The 17,957-nt window shown below is 39.1% G+C and overlaps 1 protein-coding gene across 3 annotated transcripts in view; it reads right to left on the reverse strand.

Moving 5' to 3' along the window:
- Window positions 1-17,433, reverse strand: part of lrfn1 (leucine rich repeat and fibronectin type III domain containing 1) — a 126,093-nt gene extending 108,660 nt beyond the window's left edge. The window contains exons 1-2 of one of the 3 annotated variants that reach the window (XM_005459561.4): window positions 16,921-17,432; window positions 16,173-16,745 (exon numbers count right to left, since the gene is read on the reverse strand). The gene's annotated coding sequence lies outside the window, so the exon portion shown is untranslated. Of the gene's footprint in view, window positions 1-16,172 lie in introns of all 3 variants that reach the window. The other 2 variants (XM_025898357.1, XM_025898356.1) reach the window with 2 other exon arrangements.
- Window positions 17,434-17,957: the final 524 nt, after the last annotated feature.

A 17,957-nucleotide genomic window follows, 5' to 3' on the forward strand; every position in this document is an offset into this window, starting at 1 on the left:
GTGTTTTTTAAAGCTCAAACTAAATTAGGTATGAGTAAGATACCACTTTGTATGAACATATATATAATATGTATAAAAACTATGGTGATGCCAGCCAAATTAGATGTAAATACTATGCAAAATACCAAAGAGTGAAAAAAAATCACCTTTCTCTGCTGTGCATCAGAACAGTGCATGCATTATATGCATTGTGTAAGATGATTCAGTTTTCTGAAGGCAAATGATGGTAATAATGTCTGAGCTGAGCTAAATTATGTACGACTCAAAACCGAAAAAAATTATTTCAAACATGATTTTGAAAGCTCTCCATCATTTCCTTCGTTTTTGCAGCTTTGAATTAGGCCTGAATATTACGAGACTTGCATTCCTTTGGTTTAGTTTACATGTTTTTACACACACCTGCCTTCTGACAGTAACAACATAAACATGCAGCAGATTTTACATCAACAAAATCACATTACATTACAAAGATATTTCAGACACTTTGGCTATTTAGATTCATATCCATCACACAACACCATCTGATCAGGCTCAAATTCATACTGCAGCACGGTAGCGACCCCAGATATAGACCCGGAGTCATATTCGGTAACAAGACGAACAAGGGGTCCCGCAGCAGATGGCATGGGCCTCGTGGAGCCCTGATATCGACAGCATGGAGACGGAACTGAGACAGATTTAATCCAGACAACTGTCACAATCTGTCGAAGATGCTTGGAACAACCTACCTGTCAAGTACGGGCGGGACGGAATAGCCACGCGGCAATTGATCATATGGTTTCCTCTTGATACACATCATTAATACACTGGCACCAAATATTGAAAATAATTATATTTTTATTAAAACATGCAGACTTTCTGACACCAGTTTGACTTAAAAGAGCCACTACTTAATGCCCCATGGTGGTGCCGCTTATAAAACGAATGCAGGAAGAAAATGGCAGACAGGTTATTAAATGCATTGTATTCTATTAAAATGTATTGATAATAAGACCAATACACAAATACACAGACATAGTGCAGTGACAACTCTTGGATGTTTTTTTTTTCATGGCATCTGCACTTAAGTTCTGGTGCCTAAAATTTTGCCTAGCTGTTGAAGCTGTCCCACTCAACTGCTGAATTTCCAATATAGCTCAGTCTTAGTTTAACATTAACCAGTTCATTAATCTATTCACAGTTCTTGAATTTTAAAAAATATCAAGTTACCTAAATGAACAGTAAGGATGATGCAAGTGTTCACTGACTAAGCAGAAACATTATAGTGCGAGGCTGTGGGAGGGACCGTCAGTGCCACAGTAGAACTCTGTTTGTATCAAGTGATCTACAGCATAATAGACCTCACTACCACACAAGGTATTTTACCTAGAGCCAAATCATTTGGAACCTATTAAGTGTGCTTGGATCAGAATGTGCTGTAGGCTCATCAGCCATATGTTAGGCCACCGATTAGACGAGAACCATGCTGAGAGAAACACTACCCCTCAAGTCAAACACAAGGGTGCATCTGTTTTGAGAAGACTTTTTTTTATATCTTCAAGTCTCTTTATTGCATATTTAATTGAAAAGGATGGCTGATTTAAAGTGTCATGGTTTGCCAACGCATTACCTGCTTTGAAAGGCCTTACAGCGTTTGCTACAATAAGCCTTTTTCCCATATTTGGTCAACTTCCACTTGCAACATTTTATGTTTAAAATATAGTGGAAAAGAATGGACAGAAAGAAAAGTATAAAAGATATGTGTATCGCAGTGACTTTGCTGCACTCCAGCACGCTATATGATGACTACATGACACACACTTTATCCAGCTGAGCCACCAGGATGCCACGAATACCTAATAGGTTTGAGAGATGTTTGCAGCCATGGCAACACAACAAATAAGACCAACGTGTCTTATCAACAAGCTTACAAAGGAAGGGAAATGGAGAAGATGAGCCACAATGCAACACAAGTGAAAAAGCAAATGGCATTGTCAACAAGCTCAAGTGATTGGGGAGTTTCAGGAAGGAAATCTGCTCAAAGCTCTGGCTTCTCACAATATTCCAATAGGAGTTTTGTAGTTTTTCAAGCAGACTAAAAAATATCTTTATCAGGTCACACTATAAGTAAATTCTGTGGACATCAGCATTATAACCTCTAGAATTTCTTTAATGTATGATTTCAAACTGAACGATCTGGTGCTTATTTGTTCCGATTACATGGAAAGTCACTGAAGGCTGTAAAATGCAAGCAGATTTCACCGTCGAATATAATGAAGTCAGTTCCAACAGAGCTACACAAGTGACAGCCAGCTGCCAATCATCTCACTTGTTCGGCTGTCTAATCTCAAAATTACTGACATGTCAAAATTCAAAGACTTTCACAGCAATTAAGATATTCATGAGGAATTCTATAATTTCATGATTGAACCTGACTGTTAAAGGTTGTAACGTACTCCACATTCCAGATGAAGACACGGTCCTCTCAAATCTTCTCGGTAATGTGATACATGCGATTCATGTTTTCACACAATTAAACTCAAGAGTATCTGCTAAAATTCAAACCAGCATTAGAATAGCGGTGAAAAAAAGCTGTAAGTGACTTTGACTGTGCACTAAGTGGTTTTTCCCATTTCGGAAACTGCTGCTCAGATGGGATTTTCACACGCAACCGTCACAAGGTGTTGAGGGAACGGTGTAAAAAAGGGAAAAAATTGGTAAAAAATGCAGTGTTGATGGCACAGGACATAAAAGAATGGCTAGGCTGTTTGGAGACAGAAAACCAACAGTAACTCAAATAACCAGCCAAGGTATCCAGAGGAGCCTCTGTGTGAATGCACAACACATCAAACCTTCAAGCAGATGGTCTTCAGCTGCAGGAAACTACACTGGGTACCATAACCGTCAGCTTAACACTGAGATTATGCTGTGTATAAGCAAAACAAAATTGGACAGTGGACAAAAAACTAAACAAATGTGATTCAGTATTCAGATGGTAAAGTCGGAATTTAGCATAATCTACAGTAACATCTACCCTCTTGGCACACTTTGGGCCTCTTGGTGCAAACTAAGGATTGCTACCAAAGCCCCACATTAAACAGGAACAGAGCTAAATTATATAAAACCAGAGTAATGATAAGTTCTCCCACTATCTGCTCTTCTCTTAATACCAGAAATATTAAGGCAATCGTTTTCCTATTTCGTACTGCTAAGAAAATGGTATCTCACAGATTAGGACATTTAAGGGGAAACATTAAATGTCGGTACTTTTAGCAGGATGGCACTCCTGTCACAAAGCTCACATTATCTCAGACTCCTCAATTTCAGTGTGTTCTTTGAGAAGTGCTTCTCCAGCACCTTGCTGAATCTATAAAACAATAATTTGAGACATTTCTAAAGAGAAAAAAAGAGTAGAGAAACTTCGAATAAAAACTGGACAATGAGTATATATGTACTTTACGTTGTAATTCCATTTTGATCCCCTATTTAAACAAGAGTGTTAGAAAAATACCCGTGTACTCTAAATACAGTCAAGTCAAGATACAATAGAAGTGCTTAACTGCTGAAAGTCTTATCACAGTCACTCAATCGACTTTTCCTCCCTAACCGTGGATCAAAGGGGTATCCATCTGCTATTACTGAGCGAATGCCATGAGCTCTTTCAGTTTGAGGATTTCTTAGACGTTATCTCCTTTTCATCCTGAAATGGAGCTTTATTTCCTCTGAGACATGCACTAAGCACAAAGCAGCACCCAATCATCCAGCAAAATAAACAAAGTATGAAACAAAGGAATGGGCATTTTAGCTTGCTCCTTCTGTCATATTAACATGCAGCATTTCAGCAATTAGAAAATGCACTGTATTTGTGTCATATACAGAAGCTTTACCTGAGGAAGGGAACGTTACAGAGGCCAAGCTGAGACGACAGTTGTTGCTGACATTGACTTTTTTTAGCTTAACCACTAAATATTCCCAAATTGAATTTTATTATTTTATTTTTTGTGTGTGTGATGTTGTTGCCTGTGTTTAATTGTATAATTTTTGTAACTGTGAGATACTTGCTGCTGCCTATCTTGGCCAGGTCTCCCTTTAAAAAGAGGTTTTTCATCTCAATGTGATCTTCCTGGTTAAATAAAGGTTAAATTTAAAAAAAAAAAGTTCCTGTTGCCCAGGATGATGAATAAATAGATACAGCAACAGCAACATACTCCTTAAATTCATGTGATATTACCTCGGTAAGACAATCTTTTTCTCGAGATTCATGATCTTTCCGAAGCTATTAAAGCTAGAGAGACAGATGTCTCAGTGTCTACTTTCCAAAGTTACAGCTATGATAATTAAGACTATACTGAAAAAGGAACTGAGCCGTTCCTCGGTTTGGCGTAAGAACCAAGATTTCAAACCTATTTGCCGTTAACAATAGATATTTGTATAACTTCTTGATATAAAAGAAAAAGAGTTTTTCAATAATCAGTAAAATAATTTTCAGCACCACATATGCAACTTCTTATTATTACAAGATCTGGTTAATTTCTTTTGTGTTAGTAACTTCATTTAGAGCCAAAATGATTGACAAAGTTGATCAACTGGAGAAACAAGCTGACTAGAGCCTGAGTGTGATTTTTCCATGCACATTTTATAAGAACAAAGCAGCCTTCAGTCACTGACTGATCAATCAGCAATTGCTTTCAATATAGGGGAGGGACAAAAGGCCTCAAGTTTTGCTGAACAATGCATGATAAGAAGCATGCAAATACTCCACTCATATGTAAAAGGCTAAACAGTTATTTGCAATTTTTCTAACAAAGACAGTGAAAAACCCCTGCTGCAAACATTCGAAAGGACTGTTTGTCTTTACAGTATATCATGTTAAGCCAAGTGCCTTGGAGAAAAGTCTCATTACTGTAGACTCCTGGAAGCTGATAAGTTATATTTTCTTTTCTTTATTTCGTCTTTCATGTTGGGTGTTTTTTTTGTTCGTTTGTTTGTTTTTGCCGTCCAGCTCGGAAAGACATTATTGTCTTGCAAGACAATAAATATCATATAAACCTATCGGCAGAAGAAAAGGATGATTTCGATGCTGCATCTTTTTTGACCAAACAAAAGCCCTGCATCCTTAGATGATTGTACCAACAAACTGTGAGACAAATCGACACAGTGTTCAGATCAGAGTGAAGAAATGACAACATAAGTTATTGAATAAAGTTTTCACTACCACTGAGGTCGCCTAAGCAAAACCACTCACTCTGCAGAAACTCTGAAGCGTGCATTCACGCAGAATGGTGAACCTGAGGTGAAGTCTTTACAGTACAGTTCAAATATGGAGGATATGACTGCAGTCTTTAACCATTCATCCATTCAAACATCCAGAAGAAGGCTGACACACTTTATAAATGTCCTACAGCACTGATCTTGGCCACCATAAATGGAGTCCTTTTAGTCAATAGACACTCAGCTAACAAAGACTACATCCAGTCATCATCTATCAAGTCCCACAACGGATAAAGTAGTTTGTCAAACCAATCTAATCAACTGATCTTGGTGAAGCCCGTCTAAGGGCATCATCAATAACTGCAAGCACGGATGGCTCTGAAAGACCTAAAGCACACAGCTACTGCCAGATGGAAGATAATCACTCTTGAACATTATCACTTTCCATTACTGGGCTGGTTTGTTTGGTATTTTTGCTACATAGTATATTGATGTCGTTATCAAACCATAAAGCTTTCATCGTGTTTCACGTCTCAGTGCCGCTCATATGAACATGATATACAGCTGACCTTCTACCGGGCACTGTTTTCTCTGACACGAGTTCGGTTGGCATGTCTCCATGCATCTTGACAGACAGACAGGCTGAGGGTTGAGACTGTGATTCAACTGCTGTTTTTCGCCCAACAGTGAAGTTTGAGTTGGTGTAGCTTTTGTTTTTCCACTTCACATCTCATGTAAGTCAATGTCACCCACCTGCCCTGAGTGCAGGCCCTTACAAATGATTCCCTGCATCACAAAACACTGAATTGAGAAAATGGCATGCAAATGACCCATCCTTCAGCTGATACATCTTACGTAAGCATGAAAAAAAAACACACTACTAGTCCACTGGTAGTGCTATGATTTATCATGACTCCAGAAATATATTTATATTTTAAGAAAGCAGGATTTGCGTGGAATATTGCCATTGATAAAAATCAGTCCCTGCACATATTTAGTGAAAGAAAAGCCTTTCTCTGAGTACATCATTCATATTTATGACAACATCATCAGGTCAGATAAAGACAAGTGGCAGAGCCTGATCATCCCAGCACTGAGGTGACTACAAGTGTCCAAGAGATGTGCTGGATTAGTTAGATTCAACTCATTACCTTGAACAAATTTGAAGTTATATAGGCCACAACAGACATTCACACTTCATAGTTAAAAAAACAGCAAGTCAACTGGGGCTTTCCTAAAACAACTTTATGGACTCTGGAAATTTTAATTAAAGTCATTAATCCTGATCATGTTTTTATAACCACAACATCTTTGGACAAAATTACAATACAACTATTTTTTTTCTGTCAAACAATGCAGTCTCCATGTTAGTAACAATCCCAACAACAATACTGCACATGTGCAAACACCCCCCGCTGCTTGCCACTCAATGAACGGGGTAGACCAACAACACCTCCAACTAAGCCATCAAATCGATGTTGTTTGTCCCTGACGCATGAAACAACCCAAGTGTTCCTGAAGTGTTTCCCCCAGTAGCAGGTAGATGGGAAGAGGTGGCACAAGCATGCCACAATTTTGGCCAAAAAGACTATATTTTGAGTCTTGTCTGTTAATGTTTCCTTTGACTGGCTCTCTACTATTAGTTAAGTTTTGTTGTCAAATGTTCTGATAACAGTTTTCCCCCAAAACACACTAGATTTACTGTTAAGAGCTTTAATGAAAAAAAAGAGAGACAAAAATAAGGTGAGCAAAGGTTAATAATAAAAGTTATTATATCCAGAGGTTATTTGAGCTGGGTGTTGTAGCTAGGGTTGATGATTTCAAGGATCAAAAATAGTGAGAGTGATTGCCCTTATCGTCCCTCGTTTGGCCATTATTGTTAATATAGTGACTATTGTTGTTATTTTTACATTCATAAATGTAATCAGCCTCACTCTGGTCTCATGTCAGTATCTCCACATTTAATCAACACTCATGTGTGGGAACTTGCACACGCGCACTAATTCATGCAACACTGCAATCTTTGAAATGAATGTGCACGTGCAGAGGCACTACTTTATCTCCTCTCCTAAACCGTTTTTTTTTTCGATGGGCGTCTGTCTTTGTCAGTGAAAGACTGCACTCGGTGTGTGAACGGTGAGGAATGGGGAGAAGCAGGTGAGCCATTTTACACATAAAAAAATAAAGGGAGAAGTTCCCACAACTACAGGCCAGAGGAAAACAAGTTTTAAAAAAACAACAGCACAGCAACTGTTATGACTTGTTAGCTGTTCAGCTGATATCCCTCCACATATGGCCACTAATTACGATTTAATTACAGCTAAATAAGTCATTGCATGTGAACAAGGTTCTCCTGCTGATAAGGCCTACCTTCTTTCTCTACATGAAAGTGGGAAAATATTCCTCAGTGTATGTGTGGGTTTCTCTCTCACCGGCATTAGTGAGAGAGCACTGTTGTTGGGGTTTTTTATATTTGCTCCATACAGCATGTACGGAAGTACATGCTGTATGGAGCAAATATAAAAAACCCCAACAACAGTGCTCTCTCACTAATGTCAACACTAATGTCAACACTACCTTAACAGTAAATCTAGTCAACACTACCTTAATGGGGTGCACATTTATCCTTCCCCTATTTGGCCCCAAAGACAGTGGTATTGGTTATTGCCTGTAGGACAGGGTGATCGAATCTTTCAGATCTTATTCCTCCAAATAAGATATTGATAAATGGATGACAAGGCAGGGAGAGAAATAGGGCAGGGACAGAGACCTCTTTTTGTTTCATAACTCAATATCAAAAGGTCACATATTCTTCCGGAACAACATAAATGTTGATTTTTACTATTTTTCAAACAATTGTTGGCCTACTTGAAATAAGCTAGCAAAATATTAGCTTCATGTCAGTCTCAAATTCATGTCAAAATTGTAGAATGCGAAAGCAATTAATATCAGTCAGTTTGAATCATTTCCAATAAATAACATCATTAATATCTGAGTGTATTTAAAACGACGCTGAATTTAAATGAATTTCCTTTAGATGTTTTTTTTTAATGACTGGACTCCGCTATTCTTACTGTCACATTCAGAGGATTATTCTTTAAAGCATAGATACTCTTTGATTCAACGGGAGGCCTTTTTATGAGCAAATATTTTGCCTGTCACTGCTGCTTATCGGTCTTACGCCAAAGAGCATCCTGGCATAAATTCCACTTTAACCCCTGACACCTATAATAAGTTGTCCTCCCACAAACCTTAAACACAAAGATTGTGCTGTTATAGATGTTCTATACTATATTTGGCTGAGCTGCATTTTGTTTAGCAGTAACTATGCAAAGGAAGTGTACACTTGAGCCACTTAAGATGAGGCTTTGTTCCAAAAGAAATAAAATTCTTTGAGGTACTCTTAGTGCCCTACTAAAGGACAGAAATGTCCTCGAAAAGGTTTTGACAGAAATACTCTTTGTTATTTTGTTTTACTTTTCCATGAATGCAAGTTTTGGTTTTCAGAAGGATTACTCATCACTGTCTGGAAAATGGTGGATGGGATAAATATGACTATGGGATGAGTAAAACTTACTACTGTTGTGTTTATAGTCTCAAGAATCACTATCAAAGTTAGTCATGCCAATATGTACAAATAAACAAAAGCAGGCTAATACACTAGAGTGGCAGAGACACCAAGGATAAATGGAAGAGTATCTAGACAACAGGCACATACATTTATAAACATTTTGGTGCATTTAGAGGAATTACTAAGCTTTATACAATCATCATATGATTTAAATTCAAAGTAAAATAGTAGGGCCAAATAAATGGTCAAAGACGTCCCAAATTATACTCGGAAATGTGACAGAATGAGGTAAACTCACAAGAATCTGAATGCCTACTAAAAAATGTTTGATTTTTGAGTGCAGTGTTGAGCCCTTTTCTGAAAATGAAATGATCAAAGAAAAAGGAGGTAGAGGATCTGTTCTCAGCTGCATAAAACAAAAATGAATTGTGAATGATGGTGGAACCGCTTCAGAAATATCTTGGAAAACAACCGGGGAAAAAAGGCTTTTCAGAAAAAAACTGTTTTGCATACTGTTTGTAAAATTTTAAATCGCACTAGTGGGATTCTAAAGTCACAGTCTGATACAAAGAGAACAAAAACATGTCGTCTTCTATTATTAAACAGAGTTAGGGTCAGCTGATATTGTTTCTGTATAAAATAATGGACGTTATTAATGTTAATCCATCAATTCTCAGTCACAGGTTTATGTTTCTTTAGCCTACATATATAACTTGCTTGAGGATTGCTTTAGTTTTACCTTGTTAGGCATGCCTAACATCTGCTCCTGACAAATAGCAGATAGACGTAACCACAGAAAGACAGAATTGGTGCTGATTCACCCAACAAGAAAAAAAACCCTAGCACTATACCATGTAAATTACAATATGCTACTCTGCGCTACACACAGCAGGATCAATCATTCAGTACATGCAACACATGAATGCATGTGACACGTGAAGATTTAATGCTCTGCAGGCTTTAAATGGCCCACTAAACAATCAGTTGGTTTCATGGGAAAAATTGGGTATCTTCCAGAAATAGAAAATCAGTCACAAGAAAGAAGCACATGAGGATTACCAAAATTAAGTTGCTGAAAATAACTCTCTGTTGGAATCAGTACAGCAGCAAATGCTCTTGTAATTAACAGGTGAACTTCAGTGAATAATTTGGAAAGGATGGAAAGATCCCATAATGTTGGTTTGAGCAATAGATGTCCTCGGCTAGAGTTCGCATTCGGTGTCAGCAAGAAATCCTCCCTATTTAACTGTCCTTCTGCTCATGTATGTGCAATAATGTGATGATCAAAGTGCTATACTGCTTACTTGAAGAAAAGTAGGGCCAAATAAATTGACCACACTGCACAGAAACTTTAGAAAGCAGACTACGATAAATCTTTCTTTTGCACATTCTTGACAGTTCTTTTTTAAAGGCACATGAATTTTTCGAAAGTCAAACATAAAAGCAGGTATTGTAAATATTTAACCTGCAAACAACATAAGGGATGTTTTCTACAACCATTACTCTCAGAAACCAATGATCAATAATTATTTGCGCAGCAATTCTGCCTTGCTGTACATTCAATCTATTCTGCTGGGAATGCTCTCTGTATTTCAGAGTTATAAAGCTTTCAAGAGTCTCAAAGATTTAAACGGCAATAAGCTGCAGTTTTACACAAATATAGTGCACCACACCTTGAAAGAAACCTGCTACGTTGATTTTTTGTTTCACAAAAAAAGCCCAAGGCAGTAAATTATCAGTTTGTGGATCTTGTGTGCATATTAAATAAATATCAAATAACACATTCACCAAGGAGTGCAGCAAAGTAAAACTTATTTCATGGAGTCAGGCCAAATGCGTGATTTTCTGCTGCTGCTGTTTCTTTGAGCTAATATAGTTTCCATCTCATTTAAGCAGTGCTTTTGTGTGATGATCTCTCCTAGTTAGATGCAGCAATAGTCCTGTGAATTTCTGCTTGCAGACATCAAGACTAAGAAGAGATTTAGTCAAGGTGAGCTGGATTTTTCTGCTGTTGTTTGTCAGCTATTAAAGCATGAAATCAAGATGTGTGACCGTAAATCTCTCAAAACTCAGAAAACACTTTGATTAAGTATTAAAAAAGAGGGAAAAATGAAAGAAACAACTAGATTTATGCTATTTCTTATTTTGCACATCATCAAAGCGCATGAAGAAAACCTTATTCAGCACCCACATCTGTCCTGGAACAGCATGCAAAGAAACTTGGAAAAGACAACTAGATGAAAATATGGTCAGTGACAAGATATTTTTCACAGAATCCTTGTTTTGTTGCACTGGGGTGCTGGATTATGCATGTGTCTCTATTAAAGCCAGATATTCTACCAAACTGAGGAAACAGAATGTGACGGTCGAGGCTCTTAACCGATCACTTCACTAGAACAGTTAATGCTTTTGTAGTGTTCCAGCCTTTAATAGGCAGCACAGCCACACATCTCCAGTGAGGCTGGTGCAGGCTGATGAAGAGCATGCCATACGACTTTCTGACAAACAAATCAATAAGTAAGGAGCGAATGATCTCTCATCACAGTGGCGTATTCGGGAGGAGTAATTCATCTTTTTCCTAATGCATCATCGGTCAAGATTGAATAGTGCATTAAAGGCACTAAATTTTGGCCAGTGTTCAGAGTTCAGAGGAGAAAGTCTTAACAGGACCAGCAAGACCTGTGGTAGTAGGCACAGCACAATAATATATTGTCCTTATGCATTATTTAATGGCACTGTGGGGATGATAGTGTTTGTGCACATTTCAAATTCTGTATGAGAGCATGTAGCTCCCTTAATTGGCTTGCTCAAGAGAGCCAAAGTGAAATGCTGTTCTAGTAGAAGATATTGATCAATACGACCAGATGCAGCTGCTGAAAGCATTATCTAAATCAATGTCACCTTCAGGTAAACAGCAAAATACTAGAAGCTGGAGGTTTGCTATTATTCTACACTAGTGCTTTTTTCTGGTTTACACAATGATATCACATTTCTTCATCTAAATGACCATTTAGAGGCTCTGACACGCAGTGTTGAGAGCAACAGTTTAAGGCTGCCACATGTGGCAGGACGACTGCACAGCACTGTTTCTTGAGGGAGATAGATGTCACCAATAATATTCTGAGTCATCAGAAGGAACAGGCAACTGGCTGGTACTATGCAGTGATGCGCCTCTGCAGTTTAGATGCCATGTGCTCCATAGCAGGTTATAAGCATTTTCCCAATTGAATATTTGTGTCAGGATTTGGCTGCTCCAGACAGGTGGAATATGCTATGCTTGGATTATAACTGCTGCATACCACTGGGATCAGCTTGACCATATTCATCCACAATATTCCTGAAAGAATTGGCTCTCTCACCACCTTATGAATTCTTTTATGAATCTGTATGCCTCTGCTAGACAGTTAGCCGCCCTCAAAATGACTATCCACTGCTTCCCTCTATATCACAACCCACAGTATCTTCTCCCTTACACCCTGTTACTACATTTTACATGTTACAGAGCACAAAGCAGGTCAGTCTTTAACAACCAGAGCTTCTTGTACCTACCCGTTTCATCACTTATTTGTCAGAAAAAAAACAACGGCAATGTTAACAAGTGCACTGCAGAAACAGATTCACACTCCTTGACAATAAATGACAGCTCTTCTTATTGAGACTTACTACCCAGATGTGAGAGGCTAAAAGCCTTCAGGGTAAAACGAGAATTGCCGCAATCATGACTTCCAAAGGTTACCAAGTCAGAATACAAATGCTCTTAAGAGATATCAAAAATGACCAAGTGCAAAAGCTACAAAGTCTTGCTACTCTGACTTCTGCACCTTTAAATTGTGCTTTTGAAATGCTTTAGCCAGTTTTCACCTGCTCTGCTTTTAAAGGACTTTTTTTTTTTCAAATTCAATCTATTAAGTTTTGATTGTGACGTATTTTTAGTGACACAACTAAAGTAAAAAAAAATCATTTAGCAAATAAGAGACTATATGTGCTTGTCCTTTTCACAATCACAGGGGACAGTAGCACATCCCAGCATGCAACAGCAGAGTCACAGAGTACACTTTGGACAGGTCAAACGTCTAAGCTACTAAAGTCACATTCACCTTCAAACAGGCAGTGTTTAAATCTTGCTTCTAGCATGCAGACAAACCCAGGAGTTAGGACCTTCTTGTAGTGAAGGAACATCAGCTTTCTGCGCAAAAACCTGTTTTGTGCCCTCAACACACTGCAACATAATACTCCGTGTGCTGATGAGCAAAAAGAAGTAATGTCTATGGAATAAATTATACATCTAACATAAGCACCAAAAGTTGTTTAACAACTTACTGCAGTGGGCATTAAGTTTAATATTTTTTTGCTCTTGTATTTTCTCCCTGTTGAAATCCATCATGCCGCAAAGTTCAAAAGTGTTTTATGCCTCTCAAGGCCTGTATGTTATTTACCTGCGTTTCCTCCTTTGAGAGCCCCACTGCTTTTTTTGTCACTTTGTTACTGCTCAAATATAAAATCCAAGAGCAGCTCTAGTTTAATTGCTTCAGTGCTTTGGTGGCTACTCCTTTGATCTTTGTGGCTAGTTGTAATTATGCCATTTCTCGAACCTTTTTCATGCATCTCGAGTGCTAAGTAACTTGACTTGCCTTGGGAGAAACATCTATCTCATTCTTTTGACCAATAACAACTTAATTGGTACTTTTCACTTTTCTTTACTGGTTCTTTTCTGCATGCAAAATCCAAACTTCAAGAAAAATTAACAAGAGGGTAGAGGAGTTTTTTTCTAACTCCCTGACACCATTTATTTCTCTCGCGATATGCATAATATTATCCCCCAAAACTTTCTTTGCTCTTTGTTTCCTTAAATAAAATGTTATGATACCGCCATTTTTTAAATCAAAAAACATGTTAGTCGATGCTGGAATCAGCCCACAATATCATATGTCACCATGATACGGTACATAACTGTGGAAAGAAATGACTAAAAATCATGCCAAAAGTCACTACTTACACCACTATTTTAACTCTTAGATTGATAGCTTAGAGTATCTTGGAAAAAAGTAATCTTTTCAGCAAATGTGTGCATTTTGAAAATGTCAAGCTGAGAACATGACTCACTGTAAAGGGCTATTTTAATATACCTTGTATAGAGAACAAATACATGTCTGCCCTATACAGTCTTTTATACTCCTGAATACAGATCAATAGCTTGTGTTTGCTCTCATTCCTGCAGTGGCTGATAACCCACCACTGGTCCTGATTTCATAATGCTAACACATGACACCAGCACCATGAGCAGCTGCTGTAACACAATGCAACAGAATGGCAAGGCAGAGAGACCTCATTAATCTAACCTCTCAGCCTGCATATAGCAACCTAGAAAGCAAAATAGTCATAAAAAAAAACCTCAGCACACATGTCACTGTAACTTTCTTTTTATGGCATTACCTGCTGAGATATTAATTTGTTCTGCAGCAGTTTACTGCCTGCATTAGCATTGCTGAACATGGAAGTGTTGGCAATAATGCATGATAATGATAATGACCATCCTGTCTGATTTCATTAGGCAAACACATGACAGCAAATGCTCTGAGCTTCTGCTGTAACATCCTGCAACACACTGACAAGTAAACTGACAAGACATGATCATCACCACTTACTGCAACGCACACAGCTAGTAAAAAAGGCATTTAAATACATAAGAACCCTGCTTCATGCACTGCTAATTCAAATCACAAATCCTATCCTACTCAAGGGTATCAACCCTCCAAAGGAGAAACCTCAATAACCTCTGATGAAGGAGACTTCTCAAGTCTCTTATGTCAAAACTTGTATGATGCACAGTTTTAACCAAACATCATTTCAATTTGCTTTTTGCCAAGAACACAGGGTTAAATCTTTACTTCAAACCCTAAACAATAAGAGTGAGTCAAGCCCTTGAGACAGCTGTTTGTGCTCTTCTTACAATAAAAGCCTTACATGACAAATACAGTATAGTATTTTATCGCCTTTAGTCATCTGTCAGACTATGGTATAATTCCTTTATGACAACTGTTATTTTTTCACTTTACTGCAGCTGACAGCCGTGAAAAAGGTGGGTGCTCTGTCATGTAGGTAGGAACATACATGCTAAAGGAGGGTGTATACCATAGATACAGCTGGCAGTCAGTGTTTTCCAATAGCACTGCAAGGTGCAGTAACACTCACTGCCTGCCCTAATGCAGCCACACAGCTGTCCAATGTCTACATGTATCCCAGGGGATGTCTTAGAAGGTATTGTGTGGATTAAGCGGGGCTATACGAGGGATGTTCACTTGACTTTAGTGAAAGATATTGACAATTTAACCCCACCTCAATCTAACTGATTTACAACCTCTATACCTCCATGCAGACATCGTGAGTTCTCATTTTTCCTGCAAGCTGTAACTGATGTCCTCTGAGTGATAAATAGATATTTCAGGGACAAATGCTGACCTCTGAAGCACTGTGCAAAAATTGGGATAGCCACTCCATTGAGTCTAACGAGTCAGTGATTATAAAGTAACTGGAAAATGATGAGAGGGGCTGAAAATTCCAGCTGCAACCATTATAGGCAGAATTCACTCACAGTGCCCATGAGATCATTAGAATGCTGCATCAGTGCTTCTGTATCCCTTCATCATTTCTAAACCTGATTAGCTGATTTGCCAAAACAAAGGTCAGGAGTAGAATAATATACAGTGCACACATCCTGAAAAGGCCTCTACTCATACGAATTTATCATCTGGTCGAATGTTTTTTAAACTTGCAAGTTAACAATACAGTAATAAGTTTCCTGATGGTTCAGGCTCTGTGGCTCCAGTGTAAGACAGTCCACTCTCTGAGCAATCAGTGCAATTTACCCTGATGGGAGGATTCCAGCAGCTGCTGCTAATTTATGAAAACTCTTGGTCTCTGAGTGGTGCTGATGCAGACACACCCGGGCCATTTCCACACGCGCTTCTGTCTGTGGGAATTCAACTCTTGTGTCACTGTTTAAGCGTCTTCATTGCAGTTAGGAGCTCTGTCAGCCCTATGACAGAGCTGTTGTGAGCCCATCGGACTCAGTCTATCAGACTGTATAACAGCACTAACAACCACGTGAGAACTGGATATCTCAAGTAACATGAAGACATCTCTGCCAGACAGGTTTATACCATATTATCCAGCAGACTACTGTGAATAGCCTTGAAAGACTTGCACATTATGCATCAAGATACATAAATGATTTGCTTGCTAGATAGATAGATAGATAGATACCGGAGGCCTATTATTCTATATTTAGTTTGCACAATCCATGCCGCACATCAGAGATCTGGACACCATTTAGCTCATCACATTGCACCCACGTATGTGTCACAGCTGCAAAAGTCTAATTTACATTTCTCACCAAGTCTGAGAGACTTACCAGAAGTGGAACTGGGACTAATATAGCAGAAGCCAAAGGCTTGATCCCAATGCACATGATTTCGCTGTCCACACACTTGTCTCAGCGGATAAATTCACAACGAAACTCGGATGGTGACGAGAGTTCATTTATTCCAAATGCAGGTGTAAAACCTTCTTGTTACGCTGGTCAGGCTTGTGCTGAAAAAATCCAAGGGACCCAATGAGCGACAATCTGCTGCTTAAGTGTCATCAACAAGAGACAGTCCTTCCCAGTTACCTGCATCGGGATAAAACCCCACCTAAAATCCCAGTACGATCCGATTAGGGCTCGAAGGCAGGCAGAATATAATTAGGTTGAAATCTCTAAATCCAGAAGCTCAGGAGGGTCCGAGTGTTGCGTCCGAGCCGTCTTCAAATGTGTTAAAGCGTGAGTACGTGGTCGTAGCAGGTCCCCCGCATACGGGTTTGTAACGCGGAGGAACGATGGATTAAATTTCCAATAAATCTCACGCCTGTGATGAATTGCAGTACAGATGGTGTCGGGATGGAGAACTGCAGCATGGGGCTCTTTTTGAAGCGATAGGTTGCACTCCTGAAAAAAAAAGAAAAAAAAAAGAAGCCTCACACGGTTGAAGGTTGGCGTCAAATTCAGGCTTCAAGTCAATCAAAAACAGCAAAGGTCGGAAAAGTCTCCACCAACACCGGGTTTCTGTTAATTACAGCACTACAGCGCACTTATCGTGCCTAATTTCCTAACATTTATTTACCTTCACTGTAGACGTTTGTTGCCATAACTTCCCCTATCTGAAGCGCAATGAAGGAATCCCACCCATGCACTGATACTGTTTTTTCTCGCTCTCTCTCTTTCTCCTCTAACACTATGCGTACCCATGCGAGCAATTAGTTTTCATACACGACTTGGTCCGTCCGCTCTTTCTACAAAGCAATGCGGTCGATTTCTTCGGGCGGGATGTGGCAGGAAATCTTGCTGTGTCCCAGAGAACAGGCAACCTTTGAAAATGCGCCTCTACTCTTCATGCAGGCGTCCACCTGCGTAACACGAGCACGCTATAAAAGAATACATTTGGTCACGCCATGATGTCTGGAGCAGAGCAGAGCCAAGTGGCCAGTGGACAAATTCTTGGTATCAGAGGAAACGACTGACACCTTTCATGGACAGTGCAGCACTGCAGCAATGTGATGTCATTTGGGCTCCATTTAAAGCAAATACACGAAACACTGGAGGCTTTTCTTTTTCTGTGGTGGTGAGGAGAAGCAAATGTTTCAACATGAAGGTGGCTTGAAATAGAGAGGGGGTGCTGTGGGCTGTTTGTGATACTCCGGGATGGGCTGGTATCTCATGGTCCAGCACAACAAGAGACTGCAACAGTGGACCGGAGGAGAGAGCCCTGAGGGAGGGGATTGAGGAGGTGTTGGATCATTGCTGCACTTTAAAAAAAAATCACACTTACTCTCCTTATAGGCAGTAGGAGGTGTTCAGTGTTGTGTACTCGGGCTCTAAAGAATACTTCTAACCCTCTATACCTTTATTTTATTTTATTTTTTATTCTTATCCTTCTCAGTCTTGAACGGGCAATGATAACAAGTAAAAACATGAATTCATTGACCACCCACACACGTCCCAGACAGCACCTACTGATTTGCTTTCCAGTTGGGACAAACACCCCTCTTAGCCCAGATCAGCAGAAATTGGATATCCAGCCTATAGAAAAATAACATGAACATCCTCCCACCAGTAAAAAAAAAAACAATAGTTAATCCTCTCAGAGTTGCAAAAGAAAGC

Source organism: Oreochromis niloticus, linkage group LG14 (genome assembly GCF_001858045.2).
Source record: "Oreochromis niloticus isolate F11D_XX linkage group LG14, O_niloticus_UMD_NMBU, whole genome shotgun sequence".
Taxonomy (NCBI): Eukaryota; Metazoa; Chordata; class Actinopteri; order Cichliformes; family Cichlidae; genus Oreochromis; species Oreochromis niloticus.